Source organism: Chrysemys picta, unplaced genomic scaffold, assembly GCF_011386835.1.
Source record: "Chrysemys picta bellii isolate R12L10 unplaced genomic scaffold, ASM1138683v2 scaf1401, whole genome shotgun sequence".
NCBI classification, from domain to species: domain Eukaryota; kingdom Metazoa; phylum Chordata; order Testudines; family Emydidae; genus Chrysemys; species Chrysemys picta.
The window spans coordinates 1-8268 of NW_027054107.1; the positions used below are offsets into that span (position 1 = coordinate 1).

An 8268-nucleotide genomic window follows, 5' to 3' on the forward strand; every position below is an offset into this window, starting at 1 on the left:
TTTCCCTGTGGTGAAGGTTCATTTAGTGAGTCATTTTGTTCTCCTACGTAAAATAGCTTCTACTTTTTTTTTTTTTTTTGGTAAATGCATAGCTGATTAAATCGCCAAGTAATTGCTGCTCAAAAAGAACAGTACTTTAAATCTCTTAGACTTTCTGTCTTTCAAATCAAACAGAGTTCAGTGAATCATTAAGCAGTTCAGTATATTAGAAATTTCAGTCATTTGGAAAAAAAACAAGAAATGCCTATTTCTTCCATTTTTGTTAAAGTTATTTTTGCTCTTACTTTTTATATATTCGACAGAATTAATGTGGCTAACTCTCGTGGTATGGCATATACTAATGATTAAGTATGAGGCAATCAAAATGTGGCGTTGTTTTCTATTTGTTAATGCAATGAAATGAGAGCCAGGACACTTCGGTTTTGTTCTTGAGGCTGCCCCTGACTTGCTGACCTTGAGACAGTCGTGTAACCACTTCTTGCTTCAGTTTGCTCATCTGCAAAAAATTGGAACAACAGTATAGAATCAGTATGAAGAATTCTGATTAATACACTGGTCACAGAGTCGTGTTTGTCAGCTTTTAATTGGCTATTTACTTGGAATGAGTTTGTAGGCTTAGACTTAAAAGCATATTTATTTAAGTGCTATATCTTTAATTATTAAAGATACCTTGATTAAAAGGACATGATTCTTATGTGTTTTCAGTCTAGATTACTTTTATTTTTTAAATTAAGTCTCTTATTCTATAAGATCTCAAAATTGCACCCCAGCATTGCTCTTCTCAGCTAAGCAGGACAACAGCTTTTGGGGCCAGATTCTGAGCTGGTGTAAGTCAGCACTTGATTTACACCAGACGAGGACCTTGCCAAGTTATTTTTAAAAGGCCAGATCTTCAGATACTATAAATTAGTGCAGTTTCTTAAAAATCACTGTAGCGATACCAGTTTACACCAGATAAAGATGTGGGCAAAAGCATTTAGAGCTAGATCTAAAGCTTACTGAAGTCAATAGAAACATTTCAGTGGACTTCAAGAAACTTTTGGTCAGACCTTTTTAACCCTACAGTGATGGGTATTACAGATAGATAGATGGACACAGAATCGTAATTTCTCCCCTATGGCATATTTGCACAGTTACCTATACCACATTTGCTAAGGTTGTTTATCAACAAATAATATGCTCCGATGTATATAGCTGCCCTCCTTTTTAATTCTCAACTTGTGGAGAGTACAGATCCCATCTGTCTATATTGCTGCTTGATTTAAGTAAAGCTGAGTGGCCAAAGGACTAAATGGCCATGGAGACCAAACTCTCCTCTAGAGATGGTTCCTCCAGGTGTGGGGAGCAATGGCACAATGGAAGAATGGTATGGAGAAGTTTGCATCACTACTGTACTTCCATTGTGGATAACAAGCCCAGTCCCGTGAGATGCTGAGTACCTCTTGCAAGGTGGTTAGCACCCTCAGTGCCTATTGATTTCAGTGTTGAGCAGTAGCTCTTAGGAGGGGCTCAGCCCCTTGAAGAACATAACCAGCACTTCTCAGGATGACACTCAAAGAGAGCACTTGTCTCCAGGACTGTCAATCCAGCACGTATGCTCAATATTGTTCACTTTTTGTAATACAATGTACCACTAAAGAGCAACATTTTTAAAATTATATCAAGAATTAAATTCCTACTTGACTCTCTTGAACTTGGTCCAGAGGTTTTGTGCTATTAAGATAATATGCCAAGCTGGGTTGCACTCCGTGTGGTTCTTGCTGCCTGCTGTGATCATTTAGCTGTCTGCTACTCATTTCTGTTGGATGGGCCGTTTAATGAATTGATATTGGTTTTCCCCCTTGGAAAGGTGTCTTACTTTTCACTTTGTGGCAAGGAGCTGCCATGGCATTTGTTTTTGCTTAGCCACACATCTTGTTACATGAGGTAATTGTGCATAATACTCTGAGGCACCTCAAAGAAAACCAAATTAAAGACCACATCCCTATGGGTAATATTGGTATTAAAACTATTTCCCTCCCTTCACTCCATTTTTATAGGTGTTTCTCATAAAGGAAAGGAAGCAGAAAACTCTCATACAACAAGCTTTGCAGGAGGAAATGTCCATAATTCATAGTTTTGCAAGTGCCATTATATGACCCAGTATCTCAATTACTCAGAAACTAAATGACCCTCCACTAATGAAAATAAATAACTCAATAAGGGAAGATTCTGCTACACTTACTCACACTGAACAGTACTCTATTGAGTGAGTAAATAAGCATAGCAGAATCTGGCCCTAAATTAAAATGGCTCTGGGGGAGGTCTAGTATAGAATAAATGTAAGGAACTTGCTGATTGGGGTGTGTTTTACCTGTCCCCCTGACCACCTGATCCATAGAGGATGGGAGTCTTTTTACTGCTGTCATCTTGAGTGCCTGGCTCTTCACCACTACTTGTGGAGACTTATTCTTCTAGCTGTGGATATCTCCAGTTCAGTCTCTGATGTCAGACAAGATGATGGCCTTCACAGCAACATAAAAGAGGTAAGATGTCATATAGAAATAGACCACTTTGGTCAAGAATCCTATTTCCAATAGAGACCAGTGTTGGATAATTCATATGACCTCCATCCTGCACCTGTTTTAGATGGTGGTTAGTTTTTGCCCTGAAGGATAAGGTGGATTAAGTGATTTGTCCAAGGCCAAGTAGGGAGTCAGTGGCAGAGCCAGTAACACAATCCTGATGCCCAATCCTCTATGGTAAGAACTAGATAAAATATCCTTTCTTGTCACACACTGACATTATTACCTTCTGTTTTTATGTTCCGCTGCCACTGAGTTTCCCTCATTGTTGCTTATTCCCTTCTTTATATGCTTCTATTAACTATACAGAGCAGGAGTTGTGTCTGGCTCAAAGGGAAGGTAAGAGGGCATAGATCCCAAGAGAAAGAGATGGCTACATAGTAAAATTATGAAATCCCTTAGCAATACTGAATTTATAAAAGGAAAAGAGCAATAACTTCAGAGGCTTTGATACCTTTGATTTTCTCTCCTTTTATCTAGTACATTCTTTTCTTTTTTGCTTTTCCATTACCTTTCCTCTGTTTCTAAGATTTATTTGTCCCCTCCGTACATTTCCCTTCTACAGTCACCCACCCACCTTCCCTCCCATTCAAACAAAAACGTGTTTTGAAGCTAATTAATCATGTTTTGCAATACATGCAGAGGTAGGAGGATTTGGGGCAGTACTAACTGGTATCAATTTGGTAAAATTATATTGCTTTTTATGATCGCCATGGGTATGATTTTGCTTTCTTCTAATTAAAGTACACAATATTCAGTCCATCGTGCAGGACTACATTTCCCCAGACACCAGGTAAAAGGTACTAACCCATCGGTCAAGGAATCAGAGACACTCAGATGTCAAAAATGCCAACTGTTTTTTTAAATTGACAATATTTTGTCTCACTTTAGTTAGAAAATACCTGGAGATGAAAAAAGGAAGTCATTTGGTAAAATGGTACTAGAACCAAAAGGCTGAATGGTTCAGGGAATTAATTGGTAAAAGGATATTTATCCTTTCACTGCTAGGTCACTAGTTAGGTCGGAAATGGACCAAACTCATTAGCATCTGTTGATTGTTTGATGGCTACCAAGCATAATGAGTGAGCTGGTAGAATTGGATCAGTTTGTAGTGGATAGGTGGCTTTATCCCAAATGGCAGTGCTTGGAACCTTGGTTGACAGTGTCAGCAGAGAGGCCAAAGACTGCATATGTAACCCACACACCTCCTGGGTGTGGTACTGTCTCATCTAGTGGCACCAAGACCACTTAGCGAGAGATTAATGCATCTGCTACAGCCTTAGCTAGCCGCCATGTGGCTTTTAGCTCATGCAGTAGAGGCTCATGCATTTAGCTGCAGAGGTCCCAGGTTCAATCATAGAATATTAGGATGGGAAGGGACCTCTGGAGGTCATCTAGTCCAACCCCCTGCTCAAAGCAGGACCTAATCCCCAACTAAATCATCCCAGCCAGGGCTTTGTCAAGCCTGACCTTAAAAACCTCTGAGGAAGGAGATTCCACCACCTCCCTAGGTAACCCATTCCAGTGCTTCACCACCCTCCTAGTGAAAAAGTTTTTCGTAATATCCAACCTAAACCTCCCCCCACTGCAACTTGAGACCATTTCTCCTTGTTCTGTCATCTGCTACCACTGAGAACAGTCTAGATCCATCCTATTTGGAACCCCCTTTCAGGTAGCTGAAAGCAGCTACCAAATCCCCCCTCATTCTTCTCTTCTGCAGACTAAATAATCCCAGTTCCTTCAGCCTCTTCTCATAAGTCATGTGCTCCAGCCCCCTAATCATTTTTGTTGCCCTCTGCTGGACTCTTTCCAATTTTTCCACATCCTTCTTGTAGTGTGGGGCCCAAAACTGGACACAATAGTCCAGATGAGGCCTCACCAATGCTGAATAGAGGGGAACGATCATGTCCCTCGATCTGCTGGCAATGCTCCTACTTATACAGCCAAAAATGCCGTTAGCCTTCTTGGCAACAAGGGCACACTGTTGAATCATATCCAGCTTCTCGTCCACTGTGACCCCTAGGTCCTTTTCTGTAGAACTGCTGCCTAGTCACTCGGTTCCTAGTCTGTAGCAGTGCATGGGATTCTTCCGTCCTAAGTACAGGACTCTGCACTTGTCCTTGTTGAACCTCATCAGATTTCTTTTGGCCCAATCCTGCCTGACAACAACCGGGGTCTGTCAGTATTACACATAGACAGAACCTTTCCACCAGAGGTGGTGCCTACAAGTTAGGGTTGAGTCACTTGGTGGGGCAGTGTCTATGGACAGCTCCCATATGTTGTACTTATTCTGTACATTAAACAGAGGTCATAAGTTTCTCCAACGTTTCATCAACACAAAACTCACTAAAAACATGTTCTGACAAGGCAGAAGGAACTCACATGTTAGTAATCAAAAAGAACGGATACTGCAGCATTGTAACTCCCTGGACCACATGGCTTCTGCCCATCTCATATTCCAAGCTATGCCAATTGCTTTTCATTCAGCCCACTCAGGTTGCTTTGATTTCATTTTGTGTCAGTGAGAAGCACCATTCATACCAGTCATCAAGAAAGAGTGTCTGCTTTTCTCATAGTAAAACTGAACTCATCTAAATTGCTGGACAAAATCCACTTCTTGGCTCTGCTAAAACACCGACTGGCTAATTAATTATGCTGCATCAAATTAGACTGCAGATGCTAATCAGAATTTTGATCTAGAAATAAATGAGTGTTAAAACACAGCCTGGCTCGCCATTAGGGCTAGACAAAATTTAGGGCCAAATATTTAAGAGAACTCATTTCAGCTTCTAAATTTGTAACCAGAATATTATTCCCTTAATCAGTAAAATGTTATTAAATGAAGGTGGTAATGACAGCACTTTGATACCTAACTACCTCATTTTAGGGCTGAATCAGGTAGTTATACATGTACCGTAAATGCGGGATGGAATCCTATCTGTGCTGCACTCAATGGGAATTTTAACAGTGATTTCAATGGGGCCAGGATCACTCAGTGTCTTTTCCACCTGCCGTAATTGCACCTTCAATTGATTATAGGAACCAAATTATGGGAATAAAATTAGAGGCTGTTTTTAAAAGGCTGCCCCATAATACATCCCATGCAGAAGTACCAACCAGATTCATTGCCCACCTCCACCGCTGTCCCCTAGAAGCACCAACGCAATGTGCTGCTTAGGGAAATGATGTCATCAGGTCAACAACTCCAATATGTATTTATTATTATTAATAATAATAATGATAATTAATCTATTTATCATTAGTGACTAGAAGCCCACATCATGGACCAGGATCCCTTTGTGCTGTTCAAACACGACTCCATTCCTGATGGTCCCTAAGATGCGCTGCTTTGTGGGCACTTTGGGGTTTTTCCCAGGGGTTTATGATCTGCTTTTAATTTTGTTTTAATCTCCTTGGTTGACAATGGTACCTCATTCCAGTCAGGAAGCCTCATAGTCTCTGCTGCATTGTCGTGCCAGAGCCATCCCAAGCTGGCTTTATTCAGCAACACAAACACAACACATCTTGAATCTTGACTGGCAAATTCAAGACCATTTTACCTTGGTATCTACTCCACTTCTGCAATTTGATTTAAAATTAAAATACTTCCTTGCTCCCCACAAAAGAAGCTACAGCATTAGAGATCTAATTAAATAACTTGTGTGAGCTCTAACATTTGGTTACAGAGGAATGAAATGCCATGGTCTAGTACTAAGAGAACAGGCACTTTTCTCAAACATCTTCAAGCCCTGGAGGGGGAGTCTGTGAGTATAAATATCCCACACTGTATTAATGGATCGCCCCTTTCTCCCCTGCATTTGTAGTTAGTCCCTGATTCCTCATAGGCACACAGAGGAAATGATTGGCCTGATTCTGCTCTTCCTCACACAAGTGCAAACCAGGCCTAACTCCACTCCGCTGAATTCAATGGAATCTTGCTGGTATAAATGAATGAGGGGAGACCCAGGTCTGAAATCAGGTCAGATTCTCTGTCACACATAGGAAGATTAATCCTCAGTACAAGAAATAGAAGGAGAGGAGCTCTGACCCCTTCGTCCGCTCTAGCCGCAACAAAGACATTTCTTGTCTGCCTTCATCATGTAAGCGGGGGAATGGTCCCGCTATTGTGGGGAACTTTCCTGGCTTCTGCACTACCCCGGTGAAGAGGGCTAGCGAAAGGATCCGAGTCCTCGCTCCCACTTCCTTTACCCAGAGGCCTCCCTGCCCTTGAGGACTCCCCTTCCACTTTCCTGTCAGGCAGAATCCTCATAAACCCCGACAAGGCTGGGCCCAGGATTCCTGGGGAGCTCGACCCCCAACCCTGCGGTGGTCACTCAGGACAGGGGCTAGGGTGTCCCCACTCCGGGGTACTCTCTCTGCACTGGGCACCTCCCTGACCCACTGATCATTTCATACAATTTAAAGTTGTTTAATTAACAATTAATTTTAAAAAAGAATAAGGAAAAATGGGAAAGGTCAGAGGAAAACACATCACCCTGCTCTGTGGCAGGGAACATTACAACCAGTGTCTCTGGAACGTCAGGGCAGTTCAGTCTGTTCCTTGTAGGTCCCAGGCCTGCTTCTCAGGCCCTAGCCGTGCTGCAGAGACGCTGTGGATTGGACACTTGCTCTGGCGGTGGCCACACGCTCTCAGGCTCTAGGTGGCAGGACCCTTTTTCCCAGCGTCGCCCCCGCCCAGTCGGGGTTATGATCCCCCTGCAAGTCTGGCCTGCAGGGCCTCTTGGCTGAGGTGTCTCCCTGCGCTGGGCCCACTGCCCAGGGTCCCCCTCACTCTCCCCAGCTGCTCACCGCACTCGGACTGCACACGGCTCCGGACTGCCCCAGCTCCGGCTCCGGACTGCCCCAGCTCCGGCTCCAGCTCCACTCTGCCTCAGCACGGCTGCTGCTGCTCCTCTGCCTTCAGCTCCCTGGGCTGCTTCTCTGGCCTCTCTGGCTCTGGTTGCTGCAGCTCTGCCCCCAGCACAGGTCTGCTCTGCAGGCTGCTTCTGTGACTCTGCTCCCAGCTCTGACCTGCTTCCTGGCTGCTTGTCTGGTCCCTCTGGCTCTGGTTGCTACAGCTCTGCCCCCAGGACAGCTCTGCTCTCTCTGGGCTGTGCTCTGGCTTTGGGGCTGCAGCTCTGCTTCCAGCAGCTTAGCTCGGGCCCCTGCTCTCTCCTTAGCTCGGCCCCACTCTGTCTGACTCAGGCCATTCCAGTTCACACGGAGGACGGGACCCACCCTGGCCTCCTGACTCTCTGATTAGCCTGCCCGCCCTGTCAATCAGGCTGATCTGGAGCATTGGCCTCTCCCCATTGCCCCTGGGGACTGTCAGTCTCAGGCTCCTGATTTGCCATCGACCCTTCCCCTTTTAGTGCTGGGAGCTAGCCAACCAAAACACCCCACTGAATGTTAGTAAGGGGGCAACAGTCCCCTTACAATCACAACTAAAAACTTTCCTCTTGAGACAACAAAGGACAAAGCAGGAGCTCACAGGCTAGTAATGAATGTCCTCAGCACCCAGAAAAATCAATACCCAAACAACAGAGAAAAGTAACTTTTCAGACTGTTGGGGATTCTTTAAAGAGTTCACTTTTCTGCAGCCATGGGAGGGCTGTCACTCTCACTCTCTCCTTATTAAGAGTTTAGCAGTGAAAACTCATCTGCTGCAAGTGCCCTGTTTGGTGGGAGGGGCTGACTTCTGTGT

General features: G+C 44.0%; 1 long non-coding RNA gene across 1 annotated transcript; it reads right to left on the reverse strand.

Annotated features, from left to right (window-relative positions):
* Window positions 1-8: 8 nt before the first annotated feature.
* On the reverse strand, window positions 9-7992 carry LOC101940473 (uncharacterized). Its single transcript, XR_256061.5, has 3 exons — window positions 7374-7992; window positions 2354-2504; window positions 9-496 (listed from the first exon to the last, which is right to left on the reverse strand). It is a non-coding gene; the product is annotated as an uncharacterized LOC101940473 (long non-coding RNA).
* Between the last annotated feature and the right edge of the window lie 276 nt (window positions 7993-8268).